The sequence below is a fragment of the Mustelus asterias genome, chromosome 7, assembly GCF_964213995.1.
Source record: "Mustelus asterias chromosome 7, sMusAst1.hap1.1, whole genome shotgun sequence".
Taxonomy (NCBI): domain Eukaryota; kingdom Metazoa; phylum Chordata; class Chondrichthyes; order Carcharhiniformes; family Triakidae; genus Mustelus; species Mustelus asterias.
The window spans coordinates 112,560,622-112,578,671 of NC_135807.1; positions in this window are offsets into that span (position 1 = coordinate 112,560,622).

The following is an 18,050-nucleotide window of genomic DNA, read 5'->3' on the forward strand; positions in this document are numbered from 1 at the left end:
GGTTCACCAGAACCATTCCTGGTTTTCCCCTCTGCATAGTAACATCATCACACACTGGCAATTGCATGGTGATGTCAGCCCACTAAGCTGATATCCCTTCAATGGTGTGATTATTCAAACTTCTCTCTTACCAATGCTCTCCCTCCCAAATTGGTCTGATGTGAAGCCGGAGCAACCTCTTCCTTGAAGCCGCCACAAGCCAGTGACGGTCAGCACTCCACCTGCTTGCTCACCTGTACTCTCCCGCTTTGTGTCACCACATGCCAGTCACATCAACTCAGCACCTCTGCCTCTCACTTCCTGTAGCTCGGGGAGGGTCCGCTTCCACACTGCTGCATCACTCCTTCTGCTGCCTCTTGCTCTCCCCCTTTGCCGAACCCTCTCCACCACTCTCCCACACATTCCTTGCCATGCGGTGTTCCAGTCTTCAGCCAATGTCATCTGCAGTGTATTGGGCTCTGTATTAGTGTCCCCGGGACTCAGCATCTAATATCCTAATCTGGCAGAGCCACACACACCCTCTGAATCTCTCAGTTTTTCTTAGATGTCATGCCATCTTCAATCTTCATACTCATGTTGATGTTGCAAGCACTGCAACTATGCATGTATGTGCCCACAACAGTGGCAGCTTCACCAAATGTAGCCTTATAATTCGAAACAGGTTTGATAGGGTTGGCATTGAGAAGATGTTTTCACCTATAGGGAGTCAAAAACCAGAGGACGCAAATATAAGACAGTTACTAGTTAACCCAAAAGGGAATCCAGGACAAAGTTATTTTCCCAGACAGGAGTTGGAATGTGGAACTTAATTCCCCTCACAAAGTAGTTGAGGTGAATATTATATATCACGGTTGTCCAACATGCAATCTGGACTGTCAAGCCTCTCCAGCAGTAAAAAAACTACACATTCCAAGAGTACAAAGGAAGAGATAATGGGAGCTTGTCAGGAAGGTTTAGCGACAATCATGGGGGATGTTAATCTTCTTAAACACTAGAAAAATTGGATGGACAAAGGAAGGCTTTTCTCTCGTTAAAATGCTGCCAACCTGCTGAGTATTTCCTGAATTTCTGTTTTTAGAAACACTGAATGTGGGAACATGCGTAGGCCATTCAGCCCTTGGAGCTTGCTCCATCAGTCAATATGATCATGGCTGATCTCTAACTCAATATCATATTCCCAAGCTCTCCCCATACACGTTGACGCCTATACGTCTAGAAATCTATCCATTTCCTTCTTAAATATATGAAGGGATTTGGCCTCCACAGCCTTCTGTGGTGGAAAATTCCACAAGTTCACCACCCTCTGTGAAGAAGTTTCTCCTTATCCCTATCCTAAGTGGTGTATCCCGTATGTTGAGACTGTGATTCCATGTTCTAGAACATTCCCCACCCCCCTCCAGTGAATGGAAATAACATTCCTGCAATCCAGTCTCTTCAGCTCTGTCAGAATTTTATACATTTCAGTTAGATCCCCTCATTATTCTAAATTTCAATTAATACAGGCCCTGCCGACCCAATCTCTCCTCATACAATAATCCTACTATCCCAGAAATCAGTCTGGTGAACCTTTGCTGCACTCCCTCTATGACAAGTATATCCTTTCTTAAGTGAGACCAAAACTGCACACAATACTCCAGGTGTGGTCTCACCAAAGCCCTGTATGGCTATAGCAAGACAACCTTGCTCCTGTACTTAAGTCCTCTCGCAATGGAGGCCAACATACCTTTTGCCTTCCAAACTGCTTGCTGTCCCTGCTTGTTTGCTTTCAGTGACTGGTGTACTAGGATAAAAAGGTTCCTTTGTATGTCAACATTTCCCAATCTATCACTATTTAAATAATACTCGGCCATTCAAAGTGGATAACTTCACATTTGTCCATGAACTGCATCTGTCATGTATTTGCCTATTAACTCAACGTGTATAAATCATTTTGAAGCTTCTTAACATCCTCCTCACCACTTATATTCCTACCAAGTTTCATGTCATCTGCAATCTTGAAAGTAATACACTGGGTTCCCTCATCCAAATCACTAATGTATATTGTAAATAGCTGGGGCCCAAGCACTGATCCCTGTGGGACCCCACTAGTCACCACCTGCCACTTGGAAAAATACCAATTTATTCCTACTCTGTTTCCTGACTGCGAACCAATTCTCAATCCAAGCCAAAATATTACCCCCAATCCCATGTGTTTTAATTTTGCACACAAACATCTTATGTGAGACTGTATCAAAAGCTTTTTGAAAATCTAATTAGACCACATCCACCAGTTCACCCTCATTTCTTCTACTAATTCCGTCCTCAAAAAACTCCAGTAGGTTTGTCAGACATGATTTCCCTTTCATTGATCCATGTTGACTTTGTCTAATCCCACTGATATTTTTTAAGTGTCCTGATATCACGTCCTTAATAACAGACTCTGGCATTTTTCCTACTACTGATATCAGGCCAACTGGTTTGTAATCCCCTGTTTTCTCCCTCCAGTTTTTAAATAGCGGGGTCACATGTCCTACCCTCCAATCTACTTGCACTGCTCCAGAATCTACAGAATTTTGGATCTTTTCCTGTTTTCTGCCTCCCTCCCTCTTGAACAGAGGGGTTGTATTTGCTACTTTCCAGTTTGATGGAACTTTTCCAGAATCTAGTGAATTGGAAAATTAACACCAACGCATCTTAAACACTGAAGAGTCTGTGTCCATGTGCAGCAAGACCCAAACAATATTCAAGTTTGGGCTGAGAAGTGTCAAGTTACATTCACATTACACAAGTGCTAGGCAATGGCCATCTCAAACAAGAGAGTATCTAACCATTTTCTTTTGACATTCAATGACATTCCCATCACTGAAGAAGCAACTATCAACATCCAAGAACTGAACTGGACCAGCCATAAAATATTCTGGTTACAAGAGCAGGTCAGAGACTGGGAATTCTGTGGAAAGTAACTCAACTCTTGATTCCCCAAAGGCTGTCCATCATCTAAAAGGCATACGTCAGGAGTGTGATGGAATAATCTCCATTTGCTTGGTTGAGTCCTGCTTCAACAACAATCCAGAAGCTCGATACCGTCCAGAACAAAGCAGCCCACTTTATTGGCATCCTATACACCACCTTCAACAATCACTCCCTCCAGCACCACAGCGGTAGCAGTGTGTAGCATCCACAAGATAATTTCAGCAACTCATCAAGACTCCTTTGACAGTACCTTCCAAACCCATAACCTCCACCAACTGGAAAGACAAGGGCAGCAGACGTCTGGGAGCAGCACCACCTGCAAGTTCCCCTCCAGGCCACAGACCATTCTGACTTGGAAATATATCACTGTTCCTTCAATGTCACTGGATCAGAATACTGGAACTCCTTCCCTAACAGCACTGTGGGTGTACCTGCATCACATGGACTTCAATAAAATGACTCACCACCAACTTCTCAAGGGGATTTAGAGGTGGGCAATAAATGCTGGTCCAGTCAGTGATGTCCACAGCCTATGGAAGACTTTTTAAAAATAAGAGGGCCGTGAACTCTGAGGAGACAGGTTGTGCTCAATTGAAAATGGAGGTTGAAATCACTGAAGATGAGAAGTCATTTGGTTGCAGAAGCTGTTGGAGGAAAGTAGTGTAAGTATCTCAGTCAGAAAACTTTTATCATACTTGGAAGATTGATGGTGGAGCTGACTGGCAGTTTTTGAGCATGGAGAACCTCCATGTTTTTCTTTGAATATTGCCATGTGCTTTATACATCTAAGCGAGCATGTAGATGGAATCTGAAAGAATAAACCTCCAGCATTGCAGTGTTCCCTCAACTACTACACTGAAGCGAGAACCTGCATTATGTACTCAGGTGTCTGGAGTGCTGCTTAAACATACAATTTCTGACACAATGCAAGCTACCATGCTAAACGAAGGCAATACCTATGCAAAAGTATCACAGGTCCCTGAATCTCAAATCCAATATTGAGATCGTGCCTTCAGATGAGGAGAGCAAACAACCGAAGGCAAAAGTAAAATAAAACTAAATTGAAGAAAAGTACAAAATACTGCGGTAAAAAATAATAGCTAGAAATTATTCACAGTGAACATTTATTACTCTCATAACATTCCTCTGGCTGCACTTTCAGTGGAGTTGTTAATGAATTTAAAATAAATTAATCAAAATCATAGATGTTAGAAAGGATAGAATTTTATCATTTTGAGACTAAGTGCGGTGGCGGGCTGGTCTGGCAGTACCTGTCCTGCCCCGACCAGAATAGTGGAATCCCACGCCAGATTCTGCACTTGGAACTTCAATAATTATGCACAAGTGTTCCCCTCCGAGTCACCCGACTCAATCTCCAATCACCAATCTCAGCTTGATGCCATGGAAACTCAGACTACTGCCATCATGGTTCCAGATACAAAAGTCATTGAGAGGTCATTGGGACTCTCAGTTAATTCTTGGTTGCAGATGACCCCTAGGGATTGGGTGCTCAGAGCACACTGATGGCGCTGGCTGCCTCAGGGCAAATCACTCTTGCAGTGGTATCTCAAACAGACATTAGACGAATTACTTGTTTATTTAAAGGGCCAAATGCTTCAAAGTTGTGGGTAAAGGGTGCCTGTTGCTTGTCCTTACCCAAAACACATTAGCAAATGTTAAACATATCAGGAAGATGTTAACATCTCTATGATGTAACAGAAAGATTTCCTCTAGTGGATAAGTGCCAGCAACATCTTAAACATAGCAGAGAAGGACTTACTCTGATTTTAGTGAAATTATTAACTTAGCAAGAAGATTGCTCTCGGTTAGTGTAGTAGCATAATTGTTAACAGAGGAAAATTGCCTTTGGTCACTGTGTTAGCAACATCCCAAAGGCGGTGCGAAGATTTCCTCTGACTGCTATTTCTACTTAAATTGGAATGCATCGTTATGGATCACCTTTACTACTTTACACAAATAACAAATATAACAAAACATCCTGCTATGTTGAATGTTTTTAACACATAGAAGCAAACAGAAATCAACTATATTTTACTCAAATAACATTGCCAAAAATCATCAGAGATCATTCAGTGCTCTGGTGCTCTCAGGAGAGAGTAGTACTCATAGGGTATCTTCTGAAGAAATAGCAGAAACACTGACCCTGATTTTCCCATCTATCCATGTTAACAGATGCAAAATTGCACTGGCTATTCCCGAGAGGCACCTCTTACGATCACTCTGCCTTAGTGTGGGTGGTAAATAGTGGAAGTATCCCGAGTGGTTATTAAATTACAGAAATTATTTTGGATCACATTTATTTTGCTCTAGGCCAGGTTCTTGCCATGAGTGTATCATTTGCCACAATCACAGTCAATGCTGTAACTTAACGCTCCAGAGTTGCAGTAATCTAATCATAGGGTACCGACATTTTGTCTTGTGATTCATGATGGCATCTAAACCCCCACAATTTGATCACTGCCTTATAATCACTTCCAGGTGCCTATTAAACACTATAAGGAAAGAATCAGTGAGCCCAGTCTTTCTAACAGACTGTGTACAATTTGTCATGTCGTGAACTCTTCCCAATTTAGTTCATGGCCTGAAGCAAAAATTGACGTAGATAACATTTTTGAGGAGATACAGTTCTGTGAAATTGCTTCTTGACCTCTGAAAGTAATCCTATAAAGCTTCAAGACATGTAACATCACAATCTACGAAATTCAACTCTGATGAACTGTATTCCACAAAGAAAGAATTTGTTGTTCCAGCAATATGAAAACCATACTGCTCAACAGATATTTCATCATCTATCTCTATACTTATCCCTTTAAACTTCACTCCTGTTCTCAACCAAACATTCATCGAGCTTTATTGTAAAGGACTTAAATGACATAGCATTAACTGCATTTCACATAAGTCTATTCAACATCAATCCTATGCTGTGGGAGAAAACAAAATCCATGCAAGTCTCAAATCGGTAAACTTCACATACATTCCTGCAGACCTTATATTGACACATATATGAACCCAATTATTTTAACAGGTTGAGACTGACATAAATACGATGTATTCAAGAATTTTGTACATGCATATTGATCAATGAAATTTGCTGTTCTCTTGCTGACCTTCTCACCCAACAGCTAGGTGCTGATCTTCCAAGATCTTTGTTGTCCAATTCATATTTCCCAATGCTGAGCCTGTGGACTCTGCCAGTGGTTCAGCTATCACTGTCCCTCTCCACATCTCCTTCCAGGATGTCCATTCACTTCTGAACAAGGCCCTTGCCAACTGTAAGTTTATTTTGGATGATTGTATCAACATCATGACCTTGACAGAAACCAAATGAAAGATGACGACACCTTCCCTCTAACTAAAGCCTCTTTCACCATTTGCCTTGCTGAGACCATTGTGATGGTGATGTGATTGTCATTACCAGAGCAAACCTTGGTTTGTCACCTTATTCCTCTGGCACTTTCTGCCCTTTTAAGCATTTCACCTTGGTCCAGCCCCTCACCTCTCATTAAAGTTCCATGTTCTCTACTGCCTGCCCAAGTACCATGCCAGTTTTGCCTTTGTGAAGCATCATGGAATGTATAATAATGTTGAATGTGCTCTATAAATACAAGTTGTTGTTCAGCATATGAACCCATTAATCGCTTGAATTTCTTGAAAATTTGCTAAGTTTGTACCAGTATTTGGTATCTCTGACTTTGGTTCAGATTTAATAGCCAGCTTACATCTATGTTATCCATATATTTCAGCATTTTAAATGACTGGATTCAGCAATTTTATATCCAATGAATAAAAGGTCTGTCACTTTCTCACTTTCCAACATACCAATGATTTATACAGGGTAAAAATAACAATATTGATCAAATACTTTCCAGAAGCATCGGATATTTGATTAGCCTTATTGAGAAAACCTTTAAATCAATTAGATACTTTAATGTGTAGTCAGAAATCACATTCAAATATGCTTCAATTTTGTCAATATTTACGATAAGGTGAATTTAGCAATCTTCAGATCTCCAGTTGAATGGTGCATAAGTTGTGCAAAAGGTTACATCTGTTGCCCTGATTTTTCAATAAACTGTCTTTCTGAGTGTGGACACTCACTGCTACGGAAACAGCACTGAATTTATCATGTCTCCTGTACCTTTACCAGACTCTCAGAATCATAACCTCCCAACTCGTGCTCATTCATTTATCATCACTTTCTGTCTGTTATTACCAATATAATTTCCAGTTAATGAAGCTCCAAAGGATATGAGCCTAAGAATATTAATCAGTACCTCTCTAGTGTTTCAGTCATTTCTGTTAAATTTTTAGAGCATATTTCATCAAGTCCAAATGTCATAGAGGCTTTCAACACATTGCATTTCATCACAGCAGCTGCTTTAATGGCTTATAGGTCTACCAGAGCAGACGGAGCAAATCCATAATTTATCCAGTTTAATTCAATTAGTACATCTGCGATTTTAAATCAAACATATTGGACCAGATTACATCCACCACCTTCCTTTCTGCTGTCATTTCCATTCTTCCTATAATCACTTTCCTTAACACTTCCGAGGCCCATCTTGCAAGTTATTCTCTATCTTGTTAGGTCTATCACTTATTCATATTCCATGCATGAAACTGGAAAACATTGGAAATCAGTCCTACATCAAAGAGTCATAACCACCTATAGCTGTCAATCAAATTGTCAAATGGAAGCAACCCCACTGTGATAATGGATGGTTGTGAAATCAGTCATTCAGCATTAGCCAGTAGACACTGATCGCTCTAGAATCGAATTAGGAACCCAGAAATGTCGGTCCGAATCCTACCTAAATGGTGCTCATACACATAGTATGCCTCTATCATGAGGGTGTCCTTGTGGCAGGGGTAAATCGAGGAGAACCAGTGGGCAACTCCATCTCACCCATCCTACCTCCTCTTCTGATGTATGTTTCAGAAGTGGTCAAGGAGGTGAAGCATAAAGTGTCAGCCCCCTCCCCACTAAAATTGCACTATAAAGGTGAAAAGAGATGCCATGTGTGTACTTTCTCAATTTAAGCCATAGAATCATCTTTGAAACTCCAGGAATTGATTTTAAAGTCTGATATTCCTGTGATGTTTTTTGGCACATTATTAACCAAACCCAACTACTGAAATTGTCATAATTTACCCAAATGATCAACCAATTTTAGGAAACCTGCCAGTTCTGGTAGACTGCTAAATGCTCAGTACCACAGCATCCATCCTCATGCATATTCCTGCCTCTGTAAAAGTGTTTGCACTTTCATCCTTCTTTTTTATGCTGTTCCAATCAGCCCAATTTACCTTTGGGATATGGAAAGGCACCATGATTATAACATTACAGTTTTTGTGCTCAAATAGCCTACTATTCCTCTTGATCAGAATCAGGATAACAGTTGACCATTATTTTGTCATTATTGCTATTAATTTCGAGCCAAATTACATCCACCTTCTTTCTACTGTCATTCCCATTCGTCCTATACTTATTTTCCTTATCCCTTCTCAGGCCCATCCTGCAAACTATTCTCTGCCTTGTTAGTTCAATCTCTTATTCATATTCCATTTGCAGACATGGAATTGTGATGCAAGCGAGTACCTAAACTTCAAATCATTCAAATTCACCCAGTGTGGTTTGTACCAGCTAGTTTTGAATAGCACTCGTATTTCACTTTATAGTATACAACAATCACCAAATACCCATCTTCAAAGCAACCATGCATTGTGAACAGAGAGTACCCTAGGTTGGATCTGATTGAGATGCACAATTCAGACTTTGGTGATATTAGATGCTTAACAAGGAATAGACTTGCCTTTCAGCTCATAATTCAACGCTGTTGTAATTCAAATTATTCAAAACATTAAACAATACTTTGGGCATCAGTGAAAGTCAGGTTTTTCAATGAACTGTCAAAAATTGTCAGAGAAAAATAAACAGAGTTTGTTGATTGCCTTCTTCATAATTTTCTAGAATTTGTTGTTCACGTTGCAATAGTGTTTTGTACATGGACACTTGTTAACTGGTGCATACGGCAAAGTAAATTCACATTCAAATCTGGCTGGTATAAACAATATTGGAAGCATTGGAATCAAGCTTATAAGTTTGGACAATAACAGGCCTACCTGGATGGAAAATCAGCTCAACAACCCAGAACCAGGGCACCTAGAAAACATGAAGCTTGAACTCCCACTGGCCAGCAGATCTTTGGGGTATCAAAAACAGACCAGAGCTTATTGTTGAGGACATCTTTGTATTTTTAAAAATATCCCCTATCCCAGGAATGTTGAAATCGATATCCATCAACTGCCAAAAGGCCCCAATCTCTGAGACTAAGCATATTAGAGGGTCCTTAGGAATTGAGGGAAGGCCAGTACTAGGATTCCACCAGGCCAGGTGGATAGCTTTTAAGACAGAAAATCTTGAGCCTAGGTTGAGCCATCATGGTTACAGTGACAAGGCAGGAGGCAGGGGCAGGAAAGTCTGTCCTTTACTTTTCATGTAATGTCAGATATTCGTTATACAGCCCTTGGCAAGATGTGGTTTCACTCACCTTTGGGATGTGGGTGTCTCATTGTGTCAGTAAATTTGCCTTTATCATTTTCTTTACTTTCTTTGCCTGGAATGCAATGAAATAAGGGCTTTCCAGAATTCATGGCACCCGTGAAAACTGTCTACTGAAATGCTCAGCACTTAGGGGCCAAAAGTGGGAAAGAAAAAGAGGGAAACAAAGGGAGAAATAAAAAATGGTCAGAAAAGAATAAGATAATAAGAGAGAAAGAAGGAAGGAAGAGGATAGAAAAAAAACACGGTGAAATTTCAAAGACAAATGTACAACTTTTTATTTTACTGAAAGATACAATATTGATTCAGTTTCAAAGTAATATAAGTGGCGGCCATGTTTCACTACCAGTTCACACTGTTTAGTTGTGCAATGGGGAGATTCATGTATGTATTTAGATGCTTGCAAGGAACTCTGTTACTGAGCTCTTATTTTCACTCATTATAGTGCAGGTCACCAGAGTTGTTACAACCTTAAAACATTTCTGGCAGTATTGGCATTAGCTCCTTTAATGTGGGAACTAATGGAAATTCTTCTAGTTCATCTCATCTCAGCCAAAAGCATTTCTCCTGGATGTCACCAGGATTATATGCTCTCATGGCAACTGGAGAATTGCACTTATGCAAACTTTGCATGACAACCAGTGTCCTTCAATTCAACATTAGTGATTACCCCAGAATTAAATGAATGCAAGAAGCAGTCCAGGCACCTAACACCCAATTTTCCAAGTCTGGCAAAGATAGAACTGTGCTGCCCAAATTGAATTTTTGCCTGTGCTTGCAGAACAGAGGATTGTTCCGGACCAATTTTCCAGCGACACACATTTCCCATAATTACAATAGGTCACAGACATACAGAAAAGTTTGACACATTGCAAGGCCTTAGCACAGTGGCTCAAGGACTGTAATTCTGCCTGCGAGCAGTTCATAAGAGGTTGTAATTAATTATTAATAGGCAGATCATGGTGGATGCAGAAGATTGGGAATAATTGATAATAACGAAGGTACAAGAGTTGGAAGTGCTGCTTGGAGGAGGTAAGCGAAAGGCTTGTGACTGTCAGATTCACATTGCTTTGAGTCATTTAAATGGAGTTTTGACCCTTTAAGAAAAAGAAACAGAAAAGAAACAGAAAACGGTCACGACTCTGGACACTGCAACAAACAAAGTAAGTAACTGATCACCGATAATGTGAGCATATCTACGTACAAGAGCTGCAGCTGTTACACCAAAGACATACGGTGCTATTCAAAGCTCAGGATCACCTTAGTGAAAATTGCATTGAAGGCTACTGACCTAATCCATGCAGTTACCCAAATTCCTTATTTCTGGCTGCAAATTAAGAGAAAGATGATGGTTGTAACAGCATGAAACTGTCAGTTATAAATGAATAGACACCCAAATCCAGATCATTGTGTATGGACTTGTGTGCTTGTCTTGCAAAATAGAGGTGGTTAAGACAGGTCTCCTTTCACATATACAGTGAGGGGGTGTAGCAGGTAGAGTCATAGAGGTTTACAGCATGGAAACAGGCCCTTCAGCCCAACTTGTCCATGCCGCTCTTTTTTTTAAACCACTAAGCTAATCCCAATTGCCCGCATTTGGCCCATATCCCTCTATACCCATCTTACCCATGTAGCTGTCTAAATGCTTTTTAAAGGACAAAATTGTACCCGCCTCTACTACTACCTCTGGCAGCTTGTTCCAGACACTCACCACCCTCTGTGTGAAAAAATTGCCCCTCTGGACACTTTTGTATCTCTCTCCTCTCACCTTAAACCTATGCCCTCTAGTTTTAGACTCCCCTACCTTTGGGAAAATATATTGACTATCGAGCTGATCTGTGCCCCTCATTATTTTATAGACCTCTATAAGATCACCCCTCAGCCTCCTACGCTCCAGAGAAAAAAGTCCCAGGCTATCCAGCCTCTCCTTATATCTCAAACCATCAAGTCCCGGTAGCATCCTAGTAAATCTTTTCTGCACTCTTTCTAGTTTAATAATATCCTTTCTATAATAGGGTGACCAGAACTGTGCACAGTATTCCAAGTGTGGCCTTACCAATGTCTTGTACAACTTCAACAAGACGTCCCAACGCCTGTATTCAATGTTCTGATCAATGAAACCAAGCATGCTGAATGCCTTCTTCACCACTCTGTCCACCGGTGACTCCACTTTCAAGGAGCTATGGACATGTACCCCTAGATCTCTTTGTTCTGTAACTCTCCCCAATGACCTACCATTAACTGAGTAAGTCCTGCCCTGGTTCAATCTACCAAAATGCATCACCTCGCATTTATCGAAATTAAATTCCATCTACCATTCGTCAGCCCACTGGCCCAATTGATCAAGATCCCGTTGCGATCGGAGATAACTTTCTTCACTATCCACTACGCCACCGATCTTGGTGTCATCTGCAAACTTACTAACCATGCCTCCTATGTTCTCATCCAAATCATTAATATAAATGACAAATAACAGTGGACCCAGCTCTGATCCCTGAGGAACACCGCTGGTCACAGACCTCCAGTTTGAAAAACAAACCTCTACAACCATCCTCTGGCTTCTGTCATGAAGCCAATTTTGTATCCATTTAGATACCTCATCCTGGATCCCGTGAGATTTAACCTTATGCAATAACCTACCATGCGGTACCTTGTCAAAGGCCTTGCTAAAGTCCATGTAGACAACGTGGGGTTGGGCGTCTGGAGATTCAAGATTTGTACTTCAAAAGTTATTGTACATCTTTGTGGTGGCCTCTAATCTGAAGCAGCATCCAGCACATTTAGAAACTTTCAACGGCATGGTGGAACAGTGGTTAGCACAGCTGCCTCACAGCACCAGGGACTTGGGTTCAATTCCCAGTTTGGGTCACTGTCGATGTGGAGTCTGTGCAGGTTTCCTCAGGGTGCTCAGGTTTCCTCCCACAGTCCAAAAGACATGCTGGTTAGGTGCATTGGCTATGCTAAATTCTCCTGCAGTGTACCCGAACAGGTGCCAGAGTGTGGCGATTCAGGGATTTTCACAGCAACTTCATTGCAGTGTTAATGTAAGCCTACTTGTGACACTAATAAACAAACTTCAATTACCCATGAGTGTCATGTTGTACAATACTATTTTAATGCCTGCAGCAACAAGGAATAGTGGGCAAAAAAACTGTCAGCAAAAAAAAATTCAACACACAAATGGTAAAAGAACTAATATGGAGGACAAAATGCAGCAGCATCAGTCACCAGAAACCATAAACAGAAATTCTTGTGGCTGATCCAGCTTTAAAAGGTCTGCTCAGCACAGAGGCCCATTTCACTCAGCTTGCTAAAGATGATCACAGATTAATATTCAGGAGCAAACCTCATTCAAAATGCATAAACCGGGAGGAAATGAAAACATCCGGAAACTGACCCCACTCCCTATTGTTTGTAAGAATCTACCGGCACGACCGCCAGAGATTCGTACGATCCCTCTTGAAGCCAACGAAGAATGCCATTCTCCAAGCCTCGCCCGCCCCCGGAATTGAGGCGGGCATGCTGGTAAAATTCTGGCCATGGGTACAATGATTTTGTGAGAAACCACTTTCCAAAGAACCGTGTTTTCACACACTGAACTTAACTGGTTGCAAAATGATTCTCTCATCATTGATTTTGTGCCCATTTTGGTTTTTTTTAGATTAAAATAATTCCCATTATACAAATGTCTTTACTCCGTGTAAAAATCATTTATGACATGTTTATTTTGGATGAAGATAGTTGCTGAAGTTGCATTTAAAATGAAACAGCCTGAGTGTGCATTGCCCAGATGTGTTGGCAGCGACTGATTTTCTAACCACCTACTGACAAAAAAAATTAGTAATTGTCAGATTGTATACTTAAAAGGACCATCAGAGCAGCAGGGCAGCTACTAATCTGCAGCCAAATATAACCAAAACCCATCTGCTTGTTTAGATTACCTGCCAAGCCAAAATCCCAAACATTCATATTTTCCTGTGTCACTGATGAGTGACAAGGATCTCAACCAACTGCAGCTTATTAAACAAAGGACATTTATACACAGAACCTATGGGCTGCCAACCTCCATCACAAAGCTGAATCAGTAAAAGTTTCCAAACTTCTTAGGGGTATGATAATGACACAAATGTTGACCTTTTTAGCTTTCTCTGAGTCATCAATCTGAACAAAGTGTGTTCAATGTCGTTACAGATGGGACTAAAATGCAGGATGCATTACAGTTCTGTAAAATTTCAAGCAGAATATTATCTTTCTGGGAAAGATTCAATCTTGCCAAAACTCCATTCAAAGCATGTAGCTCTATCTCAGCTTTGTTAGTTATTGGATAATGTTTATATTCCAAGATGTCATGCTCAAAGAATCATAGAATGAGGCAGGACAGGAAGAGGCCATTTGGCCTATGGCACCTCTGCGGGCTCTTTTGTGAGAGCTGTCCAGTTAGTCCCTTTGCCCCACTCTGCTTCCATAAGTGTTTACGTTGAAGGTATTAAAGGGATGACAGTGGTATGGTGGTAATATCACTGGACTAGTATTCAGAGGCTCTGCAGATATGGGTTCAAATCCCACCACAGCAACTGGTTGAATTTAATTATTTTACTTTTAGCGGCATGGTGCTGCAGTAGTTAGCACTGCTGCCTCACAGTGCCATGGACCCAGGTTCAATTCCAGCCTTGGATGACTGTCTATTTGGAGTTTGCACATACTCCCCATGTCTGCATGGGTTTCCTCTGGATGTTCTGATTTCCTCCCACAGTCCAAAGATGCGTAGGTTCAATGGATTAGCCATGGTATATGTGCAGGGATAGGGTTTGGGTAAGATGCTCTTTCGGAGAGTCATGGAGACTTCACTGTAGGAATTGTATGGATCAAATCCAATTTCTTTTTTATAGTTACTATTGAATCTTCTTCCACCATCCTTTCAGGTATTGCTTCCCTGATCAGACAGGATACAGAGAGCAAGGATAATGGGCGGATTGTGTCCCGCAAAGATCAGTGTTGTTGTCTCAACAATTCACCTTATTTATTAATAACCTAGATGGTACAATAGAAAATCACATGTCCAAATTTGCCAATGACACAAAGATGGAATTGTAAGTAGTGTAAATGGAATAGTAAAATTAAACTTAAAAAATGACTCTTCACAATCTGTATAAGAAAGGGACTTTTAAAGCGCATAATCAGTAAGAGGTGTTGGTGAGGGGAGACTTTGGCCTGAGTGAGACAGAGACCGAGTGAGTATATTTGGGAATTTAGTTCCCAATGGGAATTTGCTACATAGGAGAGGGAGGTACTCTTTTGCTTTTTGGCTTTCTCAGCCTTCCGGGAATAGTTTTACCCTGCTGTAGAAGACAAGGGGAGTTATTTGATGAGTATTTCAAGTGCTGTGAGGTAGCAATGGAAAAAAAGGAAAAAATAGCAACAATGATATCCCAGGAAGCTAGTAAGCTGATTGGCTGGTAACAGCTCAGAGTAACGGGCTGTGTGTGAAAAATCAGCATCTGGAATAAGGGGAAGTGAGGGCCAACATAATAAGGCAATACAAGTAATCCAAAGTAGAGTAATGCTAACATAAGAGAAATAAAGTTAAGACATGGCAGGGTAGCTCAGTCGAGTGGAATGTGTGTCCTCTGCGAAGTCATGGACGTGACCGGTGTCCTAGACAACCATATGTGCAGGAAGTGCTGCCAGCTGCAGAAACTTAGCTCTGGGTTTCAAAGCTCAAGCAAGTGCATCCAAGAGGCTGAGATATACCTGGATAGCACATTCAAAGAGGTGGTCATGGCTCAGGATGAGAGGGAATGCGTGATTACCAGGCAGTCCAAGAGAACTAGGCGTGTAGAACAGAGTTCCCCGGGGTCCTGCAAAGAAATAAATCAGTTTTCAGCTTTGGAAGCTGGTTCCTCAGAAGAGGGCGGTCAGAGCCATATTTGGAGCACCACGAGGGCTCAGCTGTATATGAGGGAAGGAAGAAGGGAAGAGAAATAGTGCTAGGGGGTTCATTAGTCATGGGAACAGACAGGCATTTCCATGGCTTTAGACATGGCTCCAGGATAATATATTGTGTCCCTGGTACCATGGTCAAGGATGTCACAGAGCAGCTGCAAGGCACTCGTCTGGGGAGGGTGAACAGCCAGAGGCCATGGTCCACACTGGTACCAATGACTTAGGTAGGAAAGGGAATGGGGTCCTGCAATCAGAATTTAGGGAGCTAGGGAGAACATTAGCAAGCAAGACCTCAAATGTAGTCATCTCTGGATTATTTGCAGTGCCATTTGCAAGCGAGTACAGAAATAGGGAGATAAGGCAGATGAATGCATGGCTGGAAAGATGGTGCAGAAGGAAGGGCTTTAGATTCCTGGGACACTGGGACTGGCTCAAGGAGAGATGACACCTGTACAAGCTAGATGGGTTGCACCTGAACAAGCTGGGATTGAGTTCCTTGCAGAACGTTTTGCTAGTGCTGTTGGGAGGGTTTTAAACTAATTTGGTGGGTATGTGGGAACCAAAAGGAAATATTACAGAGGAACATCAGGATGCACAAAATACTGGGAGAGACAGAAAGCACTAGTCCAGAAAACAGTAAGTTAATAGGTAAAGTTGCAGTCAGGGAGAAAGTAATGAACTCTAATCTAATCAGGGTTACTGTGCATGTGTGTGAATGCAAGGAGTATTGTAAATAAGATTGGGGAGTTACAGGCACAATTGTGTTGTGGAAATATGATTTTGAGGCATTAAAAGAGACCTGGCTCAAGGAAGGGCAGGACTTCATGTTAAATATTCCTGTGTACAAGGCATTCAGAAAAGATAGGAATGGAGGAGGGGTGGCTGTATTGGTTAAAGAGAGCATTGCAGTGCTGGAAATAGAGAATGATGTGGAGATGCCGGCGTTGGACTGGGGTAAACACAGTAAGAAGTTTAACGACACCAGGTTCAAGTCCAACAGGTTTATTTGGTAGCAAAAGCCACACAAGCTTTCGGAGCTGCAAGTACCTTCTTCAGGTGAGTGGGAATTCTGTTCACAAACAGAGCTTATAAAGACACAACTTCAATTTACATGAATAATGGTTGGAATGCGAATACTTACAACTAATCAAGTCTTTAAGAAACAAAACAATGTGAGTGGAGAGAGCATCAAGACAGGCTAAAAAGATGTGTATTGTCTCCAGACAAGACAGCCAGTGAAATTCTGTGGGGGTTACAAATAGTGTGCCATGAACCCAATATCCCGGTTGAGGCCGTCCTCGTGTGTGCGGAACTTGGCTATCAGTTTCTGCTCAGTGACTCTGCGCCATCGTGTGTCGCGAAGGCCGCCTTGGAGAACGATTAAGCGTTCTCCAAGGTGGCCTTCGCGACACACGACGGCGCAGAGTCGCTGAGCAGAAACTGATAGCCAAGTTCCGCACACACGAGGACGGCCTCAACCGGGATATTGGGTTCATGGCACACTATTTGTAACCCCCACAGAGTTTCACTGGCTGTCTTGTCTGGAGACAATACGCATCTTTTTAGCCTGTCTTGATGCTCTCTCCACTCACATTGTTTTGTTTCTTAAAGACTTGATTAGTTGTAAGTATTCGCATTCCAACCATTATTCATGTAAATTGAGGTTGTGTCTTTATATGCTCTGTTTGTGAACAGAATTCCCACTCACCTGAAGAAGGGGCTTGCAGCTCCGAAAGCTTGTGTGGCTTTTGCTACCAAATAAACCTGTTGGACTTGAACCTGGTGTTGTTAAACTTCTTACAATAGAGAATGACCCAGAGGGTTCAAGGATAAAATCAATTTGGCCAGAGCTAAGGAAAAAAAAGGGTGCAATTACATTGTGCAGTGTAGTCCATGGACCGCCAACTATTGAGAAGGATGTAGAAGAACAAATCAGCAGGGAAATTACAGAAAGATGCAAACATGATGAAGTACTTATAATGGGGGACTTCAATTACCTGAATGTAGAATGGCAGAGGGTGGAGAGGGGCAAATGTTCCCAGATTGGGTCTAGGAAAATCTTCTATAGCAGTACGTGTCCAATCCAACAAGGATGCACAGTCGGACCTAGTTCTTTGAAATGAGGTGTGCCAAGTAGGTCAAGTGTCAGCGGGGAAGCATTTAGGAAACAGTGATCAATATATCGTAAGGTTTAGGATGATTATAGAAAGGATAACAGGCAATCCAGCGTAAAAGTAATTCAATGGGAGATAGCTGACTACAATGGGGCGAGAACACAACTGTGCCGGTTAGGATTGGAACAAAAGGTTGGCGAGAAAAACTGTACCTGAACAATGAACTACCATCAATACAGAAATGGTCTGGACTCAGTCAAGGTATATTCCCTTAAAAAGGAAAGGTAGGGCGAACAAATCCAGAGATTCCTGGATGGAAAAAGAGATAGAAATTAAGATAAGGAAGAAAAAGTGTGCTTGGTGTCAGGTGGAAATACAGTTTTTTTTAAGTTTATTTATTCGTGTCACAAGTAGGCTTACATTAACACCGCAATGAAATTACTGGGAAAATCCTCTAG